General features: G+C 60.5%; 1 protein-coding gene across 3 annotated transcripts in view; it reads left to right on the top strand.

The window, feature by feature from the left end:
• The first annotated feature begins 3581 nt into the window (after positions 1–3581).
• The window catches only part of SUN1 (Sad1 and UNC84 domain containing 1), a 41438-nt gene continuing 31163 nt past the window's right edge, over positions 3582–13856 (top strand). For 2 of the 3 annotated variants that reach the window (XM_058680387.1, XM_058680384.1), the window contains exon 1: positions 7657–7789. The gene's annotated coding sequence lies outside the window, so the exon portion shown is untranslated. Of the gene's footprint in view, positions 3690–7656; positions 7790–13856 lie in introns of those variants that run through there. The other variant, XM_058680385.1, reaches the window with a different exon arrangement.

Here is a 13856-nt window from a genome sequence, read left to right as displayed (position 1 = left end):
CTCCTTCCCTACCGAGGGTTGAACCCTTTGCCCACAGCTTCTGCCATCTTGCCTGTTTCCTCTGCCTGCCAGTCGCTGCCCTTCAGACTCACCAGCAGGAAGACGGACGGAATCACAGTGGCTGGGACTAGAGCCGCACTGCAGGACGCTGGCCCGGGCAGGCAGCATGGTGGCTGGCTGGAGCCCGCATTGCAGGACACTGGCCTCTCAGGCAGCAGTGGCACCTGCTGGGCCAGGGCTCTGGCCTGCCCTGGGCTGTTTTAGCTGGAAGCAGCCCCCCTTGGTGGCCCGGACCCCCCGGGTGCTCTTATGCTGGAAGCGGCCCCCCTTGGTGGTCCGGGACCCCCGGGTGCTCTGGGTTCTTCAGCTCTGCTTCTAAGTGCAGCTTGCGCAGGAGCTTCCGGTCCAGGCACAGAGCTCCCAGCCATGCAGCGTGCAGAGGCCCTGGAGGACTCTCCCGGGCCACCTGCCATGTTGCCATGAAGAAGGGCTATGTGGCTTTTAGGCCAGGGCCATGTGCCTGACCAGAGTAGGGAATGCAGCAGAAGCTAGGTGCCTGGATGCCAACCCCCTGCTCCCTGCCCACTACAGTCACCGCCCGCCGCCTTGGGTGCTGTTCTGGGTGTTGTCTCCTCCCATGCTTCCCACCCTGGGGTTCTCCTTCCCTCTGCCCCACCCTGAGACATGCCCAGGCCTGGCCTTCTGCCTAGGAGCTTGGTTTCTGCCCGTAGCTAGATGGGAAGGTGACTGCCGTGTTAGGTGGCAGCATTGTGGGCATGAAAGATCACGCCAGACAAGCCTAGGATGTGTTAAGGAGTCATTATTAACCAAGCTTGGTGATCTTGGTTAATGGCAGGGCCCACTAGAAATGAGCAAATGGCAAGTCCATGTGGCAGTCCAGTCTGAGAGAACAAATGGTCACTACCCTAAAGTCTGTCCATTAAACACAAGACCGTCCAGCCTTCCTGGTTATATAAGTTATCCTAAGAGACACAGTGAACAACCTGGGCACATTTACAAAGCCAAAACATTCACCTTTCGCTGGCTTCTCTGCCCACACTCCATTATTGCTAGGTCTCACATCTCCAGGAATTCTTAAAAGTACACAAATTAACAATACAAAGCATCTTAGCATTAAAACCTTCACTGTCCTGTCCAAGCAGTGAACAGAGGGGGACCACACTCAGGGCTGCCTGTCCTCGGAGTCTGTCCGCAGGAAGCCAGTGAGCAAGCAGGGACTGGGAAGAGGGAGAGGTGCCAGAGCCATGGAAGTGCGTGACGGGGTCTTTATGGGGCTTGGAGGGGAGTGGTTGCACAATGCAGCACCACCCCTCTCGGGTCCCAGGTGCTCATGGATGAGTGTCATTTACTCACAGGTGGCAGGAAGGGTGTTATGGGTGTGGGAGGCATGGCTTCTCTGCCCACATCCCATTATTCCATAAGCTCATGACACTGAACTGGCTGCCTAAGACCACAACAGCATGGCGGCCCTGTGGAAGGCTACCCGAGGGAGCACAGCACTTCTGGGGTCCATCAGTGACAGCGCTGGACCCTGCATGGTGGTCTGTGCAGAGTGGGGGGCCACAGCTCCTGAGGCAGGGTAGGGGGAGGGCGGTGAGCACCTCCCCGGCCCATGCCCTCGCCGACCCCAACTGGCCGGTGTCCCCAGCCGGCGCCCTCGCCGACCCCAAGTGGCTGGTGTGCCCAGCCGGCGCCCTCGCCGACCCTGAGAGGCTGGTGTCCCCAGCTGGCGCCTTAGCTGACCCCAAGTGGCTGGCGCCGACCTCGAGTGGCTGGTGTGCCCAGCCAGCGCCCTCGCTGACCCCGAGAGGCTGGTGTCCCCAGCTGGCACCCTCGCCAACCCTGAGTAGCTCCACATCAGCATCTTCTGTGTGCAGCTGCAGGGAGGACGTAGCGGGGCCTGAACCAGCCCAGTCAGTGCCCGCCTGTCTCCTCTCAGGTTAAGCACTGCAGCATTAGTGCCAGCTGTCCCACTCTGGGCACCGTCGTTTATGGATGTACTGTGCAGGTTCTGCCGTCTGCAGGCCTGGCCTGGTCTGGCAGCATGGTGGCTGTCGGGGCAGGTCACCGATGGCAGTGTTCCATGACCAGCCTCCTTCTGAGGCCTTTCTAGAGGGACCCCTCACATCTACAGACAGCCAGCTGGTTAGCAAGGGCAGCTCTGTCCTGTGTGCCACATGCAGCCACATTGCCGGTTCGCTAACAAACATCCTCATGGAAGCTTCCAGAAAGCTTTGTTGCAATGGACGCTGCAGGAAGAGGAGCCATGGTCAAGGCGGGCTCCCTGCGGGGGCAGCTGCTCCCCAGCCAGAGCCAGAGCCGCCTTTGTGGGCACAGACTTCACAACAGACTTATGTTTTAAATATTTATTTTTCTTAGAAAGTCAGATATACAGAGAGGAGAAGAGACAGAGAGGAAGATCTTCTGCCCGATGATTCACTCCCCAAGTGACTGCAACGGCTAGAGCTGAGCTGATTCGAAGCCAGGAGCCAGTAGCCTCTTCCTGGTCTCCCATGCAGGTGCAGGGTCCCAAGGCTTTGGGCCGTCCTTCACTGCTTTCCTAGGCCACAAGCAGGGAGCAGGATGGGAAGTGGGGCTGTCGGGATTAGAACCTGCGCCAATATGGGATCCCAGTACGTTCAAGGCAAGGACTTTAGCTGTTAGGCTACCATGCTGGGCTAACAGCAGACCTTTTAAAAAACATTTGTTTGTGTAGCAGAGAGAGTTTGCACCTGCTAGTTCACTCCCCAGATGGCCACAGCAGCCATGGAGTTCCATCCAGGTGCCCTCTGCGACTCTCCCAAGCGCATTAGCCGGGAGCTACCTGGGAAGCGGGGCAGCTGGGACCTGAGCCAGTGCTCTGACGTGGGATAGTGGCACAGGCCAGGGCCTGCTGTGCCACAGCACAGCTGCATTAAGCTCTCCATTACCTGACTTGGCATTACTTCCTGGCCTGAAGGACAGGCACTGAGGCCCTTGGTTTTGCAGAACACACGAGACCACCCAGACCCACCTTCCTGGGCACCACCGCAGGATGGAGCTGGTCCCATCTGTCGGAGCCCGTGCCCTGTCCACAGCCCAGGCCTCACAGCCGGGGACTCTCCACCCACCAGGTTCCATCTCGTGTTAGTCCTGAGAGTCCTGTGTCCAGGAAGCCTGTGCAGGGGTGCAGTGATGGGTGTGGTCATGCTGGGGGAAACCGCAGATCCACATGCTGCTCCTGCAGTTACTGCTGCGCCACCCCGGCAGGGATGCCGGCTGCCGTGACCAAGGCTGCGGCAGGATCGTCTGCCTGCGGCCCACAGTCCTGCACATGGACCAGTCTTCCAGGCTCAGCCAATGCCCAGGCCCGGGCCTAGGCCTGCTCCATCGGCTGTGCCCGGTGACAGGTAGTGTGGGTTCAGCAGCTAGCCAGGTTTTAGCTGGTGTCAGATAAGGATCAGGAAAGCACCCCCAGCTGGATCCCGAAGAGGAAGGCGTGGTGAGCCGCCTGCACAGCCCGAGTCTCCACCACACCCAGCAACGCCTGTGTGGGCACCACCCTCAACTGCCTGGGGCCGGCAGGCAGTGCAGGAAGATGACAGGAAATCGTGATAACAGATGTGTCACCCACCCTCCTGGTCACCATGCTTTCTTGGGCAACCTCAGGACGTGTGTGAACGCAAGCCGTAAGTTATGGCCTTCCAGGGCCAGCTCCCAGTTTTGCTTACGATCAGGCTTCCCATTGCTGCCCTAGGGCACGAGTGACAGTGCAGGTGCATGGGCCTGCGCACCAGGCTCCTGGCTTCAGCCTCTCTCTGGCCTGGCCTGTGCAGGGTTTGGGGCGTGAACCAGCTAATGAGCAAGCTCTCTCTCTCTCTCCTTCCCTCTCTCTTTTTCTAAGAAAGATTTTTTTTTTAATTTCTAGGTTTGAAATCACCTTCTTGGTTTCCATGATTTCACTGAACACGTCCCACAGGCGTCTGCACCACCACAGCAGATTCCACCGTGGTTTGCCCTGTGACAAAGCAAGTGTCACTTGCAGATTCGAACCGTAAAAGCTGCAAGTGAGTGGCCATGGCGACAATCTCACTGGCTCCTCCGCGCCCCAGGCAGTGTCAGCATCCAGGTCCCGGCCAATGCCCAGGCTGAGGTGCCAGCGCCCGGGTCCCGGCCAATAGTGCTGCTGTCGCCTCTGCTCCCCGCCCAAGCTCCTTGACCCCAAGGGCACAGCTGGTCATACCCACGCAGACCCCAAAGTCTATTTTGAGGCCTGCCCTCCTCGCACTGGGGTTTGTGGGTGGCCCTCATCCGCAGGAAGGCCTCGGAGCAGCTGCCACTGCCACTACGGGATCCCCACCCTCGGCCCCCTGGCCCTGCTCCACTCCACTCTTAGCCCCTGGGGAGGGCTGGTCTCACACGCCAGCAGCTGCCCAGAAAGGAGCCACAGAATGGCAGGCCCACCGCCAGACACCCACCTCTCCAAGGAAGTTGGGATCTTAGGTTTAAAGCTGTGAAGTCCTGGGGTCTTCCTGCCTAATCCTCCGACTATAAGCGCCTGCATCCCATATAGGTGCCAGTTGGTTCCCTGGCTGCTCCACCGCCAATCCAGCTCTGCTTGTGGCCTGGGAAAGCAACCAAGGATGACCCAAGTGCTTGGGCCCCTGCACCCACCTGGGAGGTCCAGATGGAGCTCCGGGCTCCTATCAGCACACATCTGGCCATTGTGGCCATTTGGGGAGTGAACCAGTGGACAGAAGATCTTTCAGTCTGTCTCATTTCTCTGTAAATCTGCCTTTTCTAAATAAATAAATCTTTAAAACAAAAGCTGTGAAAGCCTATAAACTTGACATGTTGGCAGTTTGCTTGCTTGCTTTTTTTTAAGGTTTTATTTATTTTTATTGAAGGCCAGATTTATAGAGAGAAAAAGAGTTACAGAGAAAAAGATCTTCTGTCCATTGATTGGTTCACTCCCCACGTGGCTCCAATGGCCGGATCTGCCCCGATCCAAAGCCAGGTGCCAGGAGCTTCTTCCAGAGCTGTTCCGGGTCTCCCATGCGGGTGCAGGGTCCCAAGGCTTTGGGCTGTCCTCAGTTGCTTTCCCAGACCACAAGCAGGGAGCAGGATGGGAAGTGAGGCTGTTGGGATAAGAACCAGCGCCCATATGGGATCCCGGAGCATTCAAGGCGATGACTTTAGCTGCTAGGCCACCATGCTGGACTCTATTTTGCTTATTTGAAAGGCAGAGTTGCAAAGAAAGGGAGAGACAAAGATCTTCCATCTGCTGGTTCACTCCCCAAATGGCAGCAACAGCCAGGGCTGGGCCAGGCTAAAGGCAGGAGCCAGGAACTTGTTCAGGGCTCCCATGCAGGTGCAGGGTCCCAAGGCTTTGGGGCATCCTTCACTGCTTTCCCAGGCTTTCCGAGGTCCTCTGACTGGCTTCAGGGATCTGGCAGCATCCAGGGCAGGCAGTGAAAGCACCAGGAAGGGTGATGAACCTGTGGCGAGACCCCTGTGAGCAGGGCCATGTGATCTGTCACACAGGCCCTGCTCTGGGTCTGCTCATAGCCGGCACTGGCCTGTCCAGGGGGCTGTTTTCCAGGGTCTGCTGTCTCTTTTTGGGGCTTGCCCATCTGTTCATTGTTTTCAGAAACTACCCTGTGGCTTTGCATAGCAGATGCACCCTGCTGCTCTCCCAGACAGTGGCTCCTTGTTTGCAGGGCAGGGCAGGGCAAGCCAGCAGTACCAGCAGTTCTAATTTGAGTACCCCTTCACATCCCCACCCCCATCCTGCTCCAGCCCCCTTACAATGTGCCTATGAAGGCGGCAGAAGCCTTCCAAGTGCCCCAGTAGTCGTGACGGCTGTGTCTGACCATCCAGGCACGTGCTGAGAGGGCTGAAGGTCAAGGGTGCACACAGGACGGAGGGCAGCTCCTGCCACGGTCAGGGCAGCTGAAAGTGAGACGGGCTGGACTCGCAGATCTGCTTCCAGGGACACGCCACAGCTCTGCTGGCAGGTGGGCCAACAGGGAGGTGGCCTCTGGCAAGGGGGGCAGGGGAGCAGGTGGTCTCTGAGTCCCTCTTTGAGGGAGGCAGGGCCGGGGTGAGGGAACGCAGGAAGTCTGGTGTGAAGCTCCCAAGAAGGGAGGAAGAGCAGCAGAGTCGTTGTGGGGACACACGTACCCAGCCTGGTGGTCAGCGGCAGGTGGAGGGGGATGTAGGGCGAGAGCCAAGGGGTCTGGGAGGCCCAGGTGGTCAGTCAGCAAGTGTGTTAAACCGCAATAGGTGACAGCAACAAATTCCAGTGAATGAAGCCAAGGAACATTGGGAGGGTGACATCATTCTCGGACCGGAAGAACCGGCAGCACTTCAGAACTATCCAAACCACCTGGACAGAACCCTCAGAATGTGTCCACGTGGAGACTCTGGGTTGATGTGCGGTGGCCGGTCCTCACCTCCGGGTACTGATGGGACGTGTGGAAGGTCATGAGGTTCCCCCTTTGTTTCTCTCCTTACCCCAGGAACAAGAAGCAGTAGCAATTCTGGAAGCAATGAATTCACCCAGTTTTCCCTAAACCTTGATCCTTTCCACCCTGATCAACCATGTAATCATTAGTTTAAAAAATGATAAAACAAACAAAACCCAGGAAGCATCCAGGTCCAGTGGGGCATCCAGGGTGCCTGCGGGTGTGAAGAAGGTGAGCCATCTGTAGACAGATCATCCTGCCCTGGGGGGCGGCTGGTGCTGGAATCCCACCTCACCAGTCCTAGGGATGGCCTGGAGCCACCAGGAGGAGCTGGGTGCCCTGTGGCTCCCACCCTGCTGGGCAGATGGGCCGGACTCAGCCCTCCCACCGGGAGCAGGGCCCTCAGCCGGCCCTGCCTTTGCCTTCACAGCTTCCCCCAGATGGCACGGAGCTGCAGAGCCGGGCCTTAAATCCCGCAGGAGTCCTTGTTTACAACCGCCTGGCCACCTTGGCACGGGGAGGATGAAGGCAGCGGGCACCCCCCCACCTGTCGCCTGTTGCCTCCAGGGCCTGCCTGGGTGCAGCAGCCAAGGCCTCCGCCACCTTCCAGGCATGTCAGGGCGCTGGGCAGAGGAGCCACCGGCGGCCTCTCGGGCTGAGGCCTCGCAGTGCCCACAGGGAGGCCAGGCATGGGCACCCCTAATCAGCTTGGTCTGTTTGGACAACAGGCACAATCCCGGTTTTCACAAGCGAAAGGTCTACTTGTAAAAATGCAAAGAGGGACGTTTGTGAGGGGCAGATAAGAAAGGGGCTCAGGCCAGGGGCACTGCAGTGGCTGCGGAGGCCCGCATGGGGTGCGGGATGAGGCCGTGCAGTGTGGACGGCAGCCCGGGCTACCGGGAGCAAAGCTGCTCCGGAGGACCCGCGGGGAAGCAGGCCCCGGGGTGCGGGGTCACTGCCTGGAGAGCCGGCAGGCCACCCCCGGGGTGCGGGATCACTGCCCGGAGAGCCGGCAGGCCACCCCCGGGGTGCGGAGGTGCCCCTTCCCTCAGACCCGGGGGCCCCGCGACCCCGCGCCACGCGCGGCCCGCCCAGTGACGACATCCGGGCTCCTCCCGCTCCCTGCGCCTCACTCAGCCTGCGGCCGGGAGCCGCATCGTCATTGGCCAAGGCGCTTCGGGAGCCCGTTAGGGATTGGTGAAAGCCGCGGGGTTCCCGCCCCCCCCGGGGGGCGGGCGCGGCGCCCGATTGGCCAGCGCCCTCGGGGCGTCCTCTCCGGCCGGGCCTGGGCGGCGCGGCGAAGCCTGCGGCGGCGGCGGCAGGTAAGCTGGGACCGGGCTCCGGGCCCGGGGCGGCCCGTGGGGGCGCGGCGGACGCCGAGGAGCGCCGGGGTGGCTGGCGGACGAGTGCGGGCCGCACCCCTGCGGGAGCGGCGGGGCCGGGTGGCGGGCGGACACCCCCGGGCCGCCAACGGCCGCGGCCGCCATGAGGGGCTCCCGGGCCTCGGCCCTGGCCGGCCGGAGCTACGATGCCCGGCGCCCCGGGGAGGACGCGGGGGCGCTGGACACCCGGTGGTGTCGGCTGGCCCTCGACCTCCTGGGCTCCTCCGGGCTGGCGCTTCCCGGGCGGTGCTGCAACGGGCTCCCCTGTCCGGGGTGGGCTCGGGGTGCAGTGGGCTCCCCTGTCCGGCGTGGGCTCGGGGTGCAGCGGGCTCCCCAGTCCGGCGTGGGCTCCGGGTGCAGCTGGCTCCCCTGTCCGGGGTGGGCTCGGGGTGCTGCGGGCTCCCCTGTCCGGGGTGGGCTCGGGGTGCTGCGGGCTCCCCTGTCCGGGGTGGGCTCCGGGTGCAGCGGGCTCCCCTCTCCGGGGTGGGTTCGGGGTGCAGCGGGCTCCCCAGTCCGGGGTGGGCTCCGGGTGCAGCTGGCTCCCCTGTCCGGGGTGGGTTCGGGGTGCTGCGGGCTCCCCTGCCCGGGTTGGGCTCCGCGTGCAGCGGGCTCCCCTGTCAAGGGTGGGTTCGGGGTGCAGCGGACTCCCCTGTCCGGGGTGGGCTCCGGGTGCAGCGGGCTCCCCTGCTCGGGGTGGGCTCAGGGTGCAACGGGCTCCCCTGCTCGGGGTGGGCTCCGGGTGCAGCGGGCTCCCCTGCCCGGGGTGGGCTCCGGGTGCAGGTGGCTCCCCTGCTCGGGGTGGGCTCTGGGTGCAGCGGGCTCCCCTGTCCGGGGTGGGCTCAGGGTGCAGCGGGCTCCCCTGCCCGGGGTGGGCTCTGGGTGCAGCTGGCTCCCCTGCTCGGGGTGGGCTCCGGGTGCAGCGGGCTCCCCTGTCCGGGGTGGGCTCCGGGTGCAGCGGACTCCCCTGTCCAGGGTGGGCTGTGGGTGCAGTGGGCTCCCCTGTCCGGGGTGGGCTGTGGGTGCAGCTGGCTCCCCTGCTCGGGGTGGGCTCCGGGTGCAGCGGGCTCCCCTGCCCGGCGTGGGTTCGGGGTGCAACGGGCTCCCCTGTCCGGGGTGGGCTCAGGGTGCAACGAGCTCCCCTGTCCGGGGTGGGCTCCGGGTGCAGCGGGCTCCCCTGTCCGGGGTGGGCTCCGGGTGCAGCGGGCTCCCCTGCCCGGGGTGGGCCGTGGGTGCAGCGGACTCCCCTGCCCGGGGTGGGCCGTGGGTGCAGCGGACTCCCCTGCCCGGGGTGGGCTCTGGGTGCAGCGGGCTCCCCTGTCCGGGGTGGGCTCCGGGTGCAGCGGGCTCCCCTGTCCGGGGTGGGCTCCGGGTGCAGCGGGCTCCCCTGTCCGGGTTGGGCTCGGGTGCAGTGGGCTCCCCTGTCCGGGGTGGGCTCGGGGTGCAACGAGCTCCCCTGCCCGGGGTGGGCTCCGGGTGCAACGGGCTCCCCTGCCTGAGGTGGGCTCTGGGTGCAGCGGGCTCCCTTGTCCGGGGTGGGCTCGGGGTGCAGCGTGCTCCCCTGCCCGGGGTGGGCTCGGGTGCAGCGGGCTCCCCTGCTCGGGGTGGGCTCCGGGTGCAGCTGGCTCCCCTGTCCGGGGTGGGCTCTGGGTGCAGCGGACTCCCCTGTCCGTGGTGGGCTCAGGGTGTTGTTTGCTCCCTTGTCCGGCGTGGGCTCAGGGTGTTGTTTGCTCCCCTGTCCGGGGTGGGCTCGGGGTGCAGCGGGCTCCCCTGTCCGGGGTGGGCTCGGGGTGCAGTGGACTCCCCTGTCCAGGGTGGGCTGTGGGTGCAGTGGACTCCCCTGCCCGGGGTGGGCTCCGGGTGCAGCGGGCTCCCCTGCCCGGGGTGGGCTCCGGGTGCAGCAGGCTCCCCTGTCCGGGGTGGGCTCCGGGTGCAGCGGACTCCCCTGCTCGGGGTGGGCTCTGGGTGCAGCGGGCTTCCCTGCCTGGGGTAGCCTTGGGGCACAGCGGGTTCCCCTGTGTGAGGTGAGTTGGGGCTCCAGACACCCTGGGTCCTGGAATGTGGAGAGTGAGTGTTAGGGCGTTGAGGGGTGACCTCGGACTTGCCCTTTGGTTGCCTGTGGGAGCTCTGCAGGCAGCTCTCTCAGACACACCTGGACCTTATCAGCCAGGTGAGCTGCAGGTGCTGGCAGTCTCCCGGCTCAGGGTCACGTCCCCTGAGGCACAGGTGACAGCACAGTGTTGCAGTGTCCTTCTACCTTGCCTTGGACAACTCCAGGCTCTGAAGAATTCACCCATCTGAACTTTTCCAAGTTTGATGTTTTTAATTCCTACATTTAGGGGTTTGATCTGGCTTGAGCTCCTGCTGTGTCTGGTGTAAGGGTGTCCCCGCTGATGGTGACTGCTGCTTCCCTGCAGGCGGCAGGCCACTGGGGCAGCTCAACTGTGTGCGCTCCTGTGAGCGTCCGAGCCATCACTGGGGCTGAGGTGTTCCTGACTGAGGGTCCGAGCTCCCCATCACTGGGGCTGAGGTGTTCCTGACTGGGGGTCCGAGCTCCCCTCACGTGGGCTGACGTGTTCCTGACTGGGGGTCCGAGCTCCCCTCACGTGGGCTGATGCATCTGAGATCCCTTCCTGATGTGTGTCTGTCTCACCTTTGTATTGACTTCCGGGATAGTGTCAGAAGCAATGGCCCAAGCCCAAGTGGAACCTTGCCTGTCTCTAGCTCTAGGAAAAGCTGTCACCTTTTTATAAAAGCATATTGTTTGTTGTTTATGTGGAAGGCAGAAGGAGAGCTCTCCCATGCGCTGTTGCACTGCCCGCATGCCTGCAGCAGCCAGCTCTGGGCCAGGCTGAAGGCAGGAGCCAGGAGCTCCGTCCACGTCTCCCACAGGGACCCGTTACCTCCTGGGCTGTGTATGGAGCAGCTCGGGTGGGGAGTGGAGCCAGCTGCACCCCACGCCCTCTCCTGTGGGGTGCCACTGACGCCTGGCCAGCCCTGTCCTCTTGCGGATGGGCCTCGCTTTCCTGTCTTTAGCCTCTCCCTCCAGGCCCTGGCATGTTGAGGGCTTTTCTTCCCTCCCCCCAGGTTCCCAGGCCATAAGCAAGGAGCTGGATGAGAGTGGAGCAGCTTGGACTCAAACCGGTACCATATGGGACAGGTTAGCCACAATGGAGGCTTAACATGCTGTGCCACAGCCCCGGCCCATTGAGGTAGGCCCATGAGGCCCATGTTTTTCCTGAGTTGAGTGTGGCGCCCTCTGGCCAGCTGAGTTGCTTGTGCGGCTTTGCCTGCCTGGGCCTTCAGCGGTGTCCAGTGTTAGCCTGTGTACTGGGGCGCTGCGTCCTGCTTGGCCCTGCAGGGGCTCCGTCCTCCGTCCTCTGTTGTACTGTTACACTCTGCCTTTCTCAGATATCTGTGCTTTTGTGGGGGGACCCTTTTTCAGAAGTGTACGGCAAGGGAGTGGGATCTCACACTTGGTTGAGGACGGCATGTCCACTAGGAGTCCCTGGCCCTGAGCTTGGGGTGATCAGAGGGTCCCTGGGGTGCTTTATGCTGTGTCCAGTCGGTGAGACTTCTCGGTGCTGAATGCCAAGACAGTCCCTTCGGCACTGCAGCTGTAGCCTTGGCCTCAGCGCTGCTCGGCGAGGGCATCCAGGGCGGCAGTGTGCTCGAGGCTGGCCATGCAGCGGGGCCTGGGGGATCTCGTGCTTCGGTGACCCAGAACGCGCTTGGTTTCTTCCTCGTCTTGCTGTGTCACGGCTGTTTGAGTTCTCAGCCCCTTTGTTTTAGAATTGAGGAACCTGCTGGGTCTGCCTACACTTCAGTGGGCCCACGCATGTACAAGGTGCTGAGGAGTGACAGCTGAGCTGGCTGCTTCATGGGGCAGCCGCTGGCTCACCTCATTATGCATTTACAGCGTGAGTCCTATCTGACATAGCACTCACCGGTCAGACTAGAGTTGTGGGTTTTATTTAGTGGGCAGGAGCACCTCCATCGCTGCAGGTTGTGGATTCTGAGCCGCAGGTGGAGGTCCCCGTGGGTAGGGCACGCCCAGGGCAGGTGCACATCCCACAGCACAGCCGCCCTTTGCCAGCTTGATGGTTGCTTTTTTATTTTTTTTAATTAATTACATTGCATTATGTGACACAGTTTTATAGGCACTGGGATTCCCCCCACCCCTCCCCAAACCCCCCCCCATGGTGGATTGCTCCACCCTGTTGCATAACCACAGTTCAAGATCAGTTCATATTCTTTTTTTTGTGTGTGTGTGTGTGTTCCAACAATTTAATAGCTAAGTTCATATTCTTTCATTGCAAGCATCTACCAAGCATAGAGTCTAGCATCTTATTGTCCAGACAAATTCAACGGCTTGTTGGGAAGACCATCTCTGGTCTGAAGGTAGAGCCGGCAAAGTATCATCAATTAAAAGCCCCGACACAACATCAGCAACAATTTATAACATTATGGAATTAATTGACATAGTATTGAGTAACCAACATGTTAAAAAAAATGCAAGTTCTTTAACACATCCTGTAACTCCTTCGTTGACATTTCAATTTTAGTTTATACACGACCGGGCCCTATACACCTTAAAATGGTTATAGATTACTATTCAGCCATCTCATGTCTATTTTCATTATAGTATTTAGCATTATATAGCGTTGAAGCATAATTTTGCTGAACCTGGCCCCTTTTTTTTCCCTGGTAGTCTAGACTGGCTTATAACTCCAACAAGACACATGTCAACAGTTTAGTTGCAGAACAGCTTTAGGAGGGGTGTGCAGAGAAATCTCAATACCCTAGTGAGGAGTAACCAGTCTTTGTGTCTCACCTAGTAAGGTATATCACGCTGACCGTTTCCTGTCTGACTCCAAGCTTTCCTTGTTGTTCTCTATCTATTCTAGAGTTCTGTTTGTTTTGAGGGGTTTCTGGAGCGATCCTGATGGTCATTGCGAGAGAGGGTGGGGACCCAAAGTTGGAACCAGGCAAGGACCAGAGAAAGCTCCCCTCCCTAGTCCCGAAGGAAGTTTACTGTTCTGTTTCTGCGGAATGCTCAGGGCTCCTGGATATTGTTCTGACACCCTTGGATCCTGCGAGGAAGGATTTGAATTTCTTTCATCCAGCGTGATGTTTGTTAAAGGCAGATCAGGTTTATAGAGAGGAGGAGAGACAGAGATCTCCCATCTGCTGGTTCACTCCCCAGGTGACCACAGCGGCTGGAGCTGAGCTAATCCGAATCCAGGAGCCAGGAGCTTGGAGCTTCTTCTGGGTCTCCCACATGGGTGCAGGGTCTCAAGGCTTTGGGCCGTCCTCTGCTGCTTTCCCAGGCTACAGGCAGGGAGCTGGATGAAAGTGGGCCAGCTGGGACATGAGCCAGCACCCATGTGGAGTACTGGCACTCGCGAGGCAAGGATTTAGACAGTAGCCCATCAGACTGGGTCCATGTTTTGGTTTTAAAATTTACATGAGATGAATGTTACATGTGGAGTATGAAGAGTCTACTTGCAGAGTACTGCATCTGGAAGGGATTCGGGGCTCCTTGCTGCCTCGCCTGGGACTCAGAGCCTTGCCAGAGCTGCAGCGGGTACGGGGCTGGACTTCACAGGACTCAGGCCGAGCTGCACACCTGTTCTGGTCTGCTGAGTCTACGGGCAGGAGGGAGAGAAAGGACCCGAGGACACAGGACCCTTGATTTCTGTAAACTCTTTTGAAGCTTTGCTCATTTTCATTGGTTTGAAAGAGACAGCATAGAGAAAGAACTTCCATCACTGGCTGTCTTCCCAAGGGCCCCCAGGAACTGGGGCTGGAACTGCATCTGGGGACGCTCGCTGTTCCTTGGGGCCTGCCAGGGTGCACCTTGGCAGGACCTGGACTTGGGAACAGACCCAGGATTTGCACTCAGACACCTGGACCTGGGCCGCAGGAGTCTCAGCATCTTAGCTGCCAGGCTAAGTGCCCACCCCAACACCTAATTTTATTTTAATAAAAAAAGAGATGGCATTCACCC

Source organism: Ochotona princeps, chromosome 24 (assembly GCF_030435755.1).
Source record: "Ochotona princeps isolate mOchPri1 chromosome 24, mOchPri1.hap1, whole genome shotgun sequence".
In the NCBI taxonomy this organism is placed as follows: domain Eukaryota; kingdom Metazoa; phylum Chordata; class Mammalia; order Lagomorpha; family Ochotonidae; genus Ochotona; species Ochotona princeps.
Note: the sequence above shows the minus strand (reverse complement) of the source record. Positions and strands in the feature narration are given on the sequence as shown.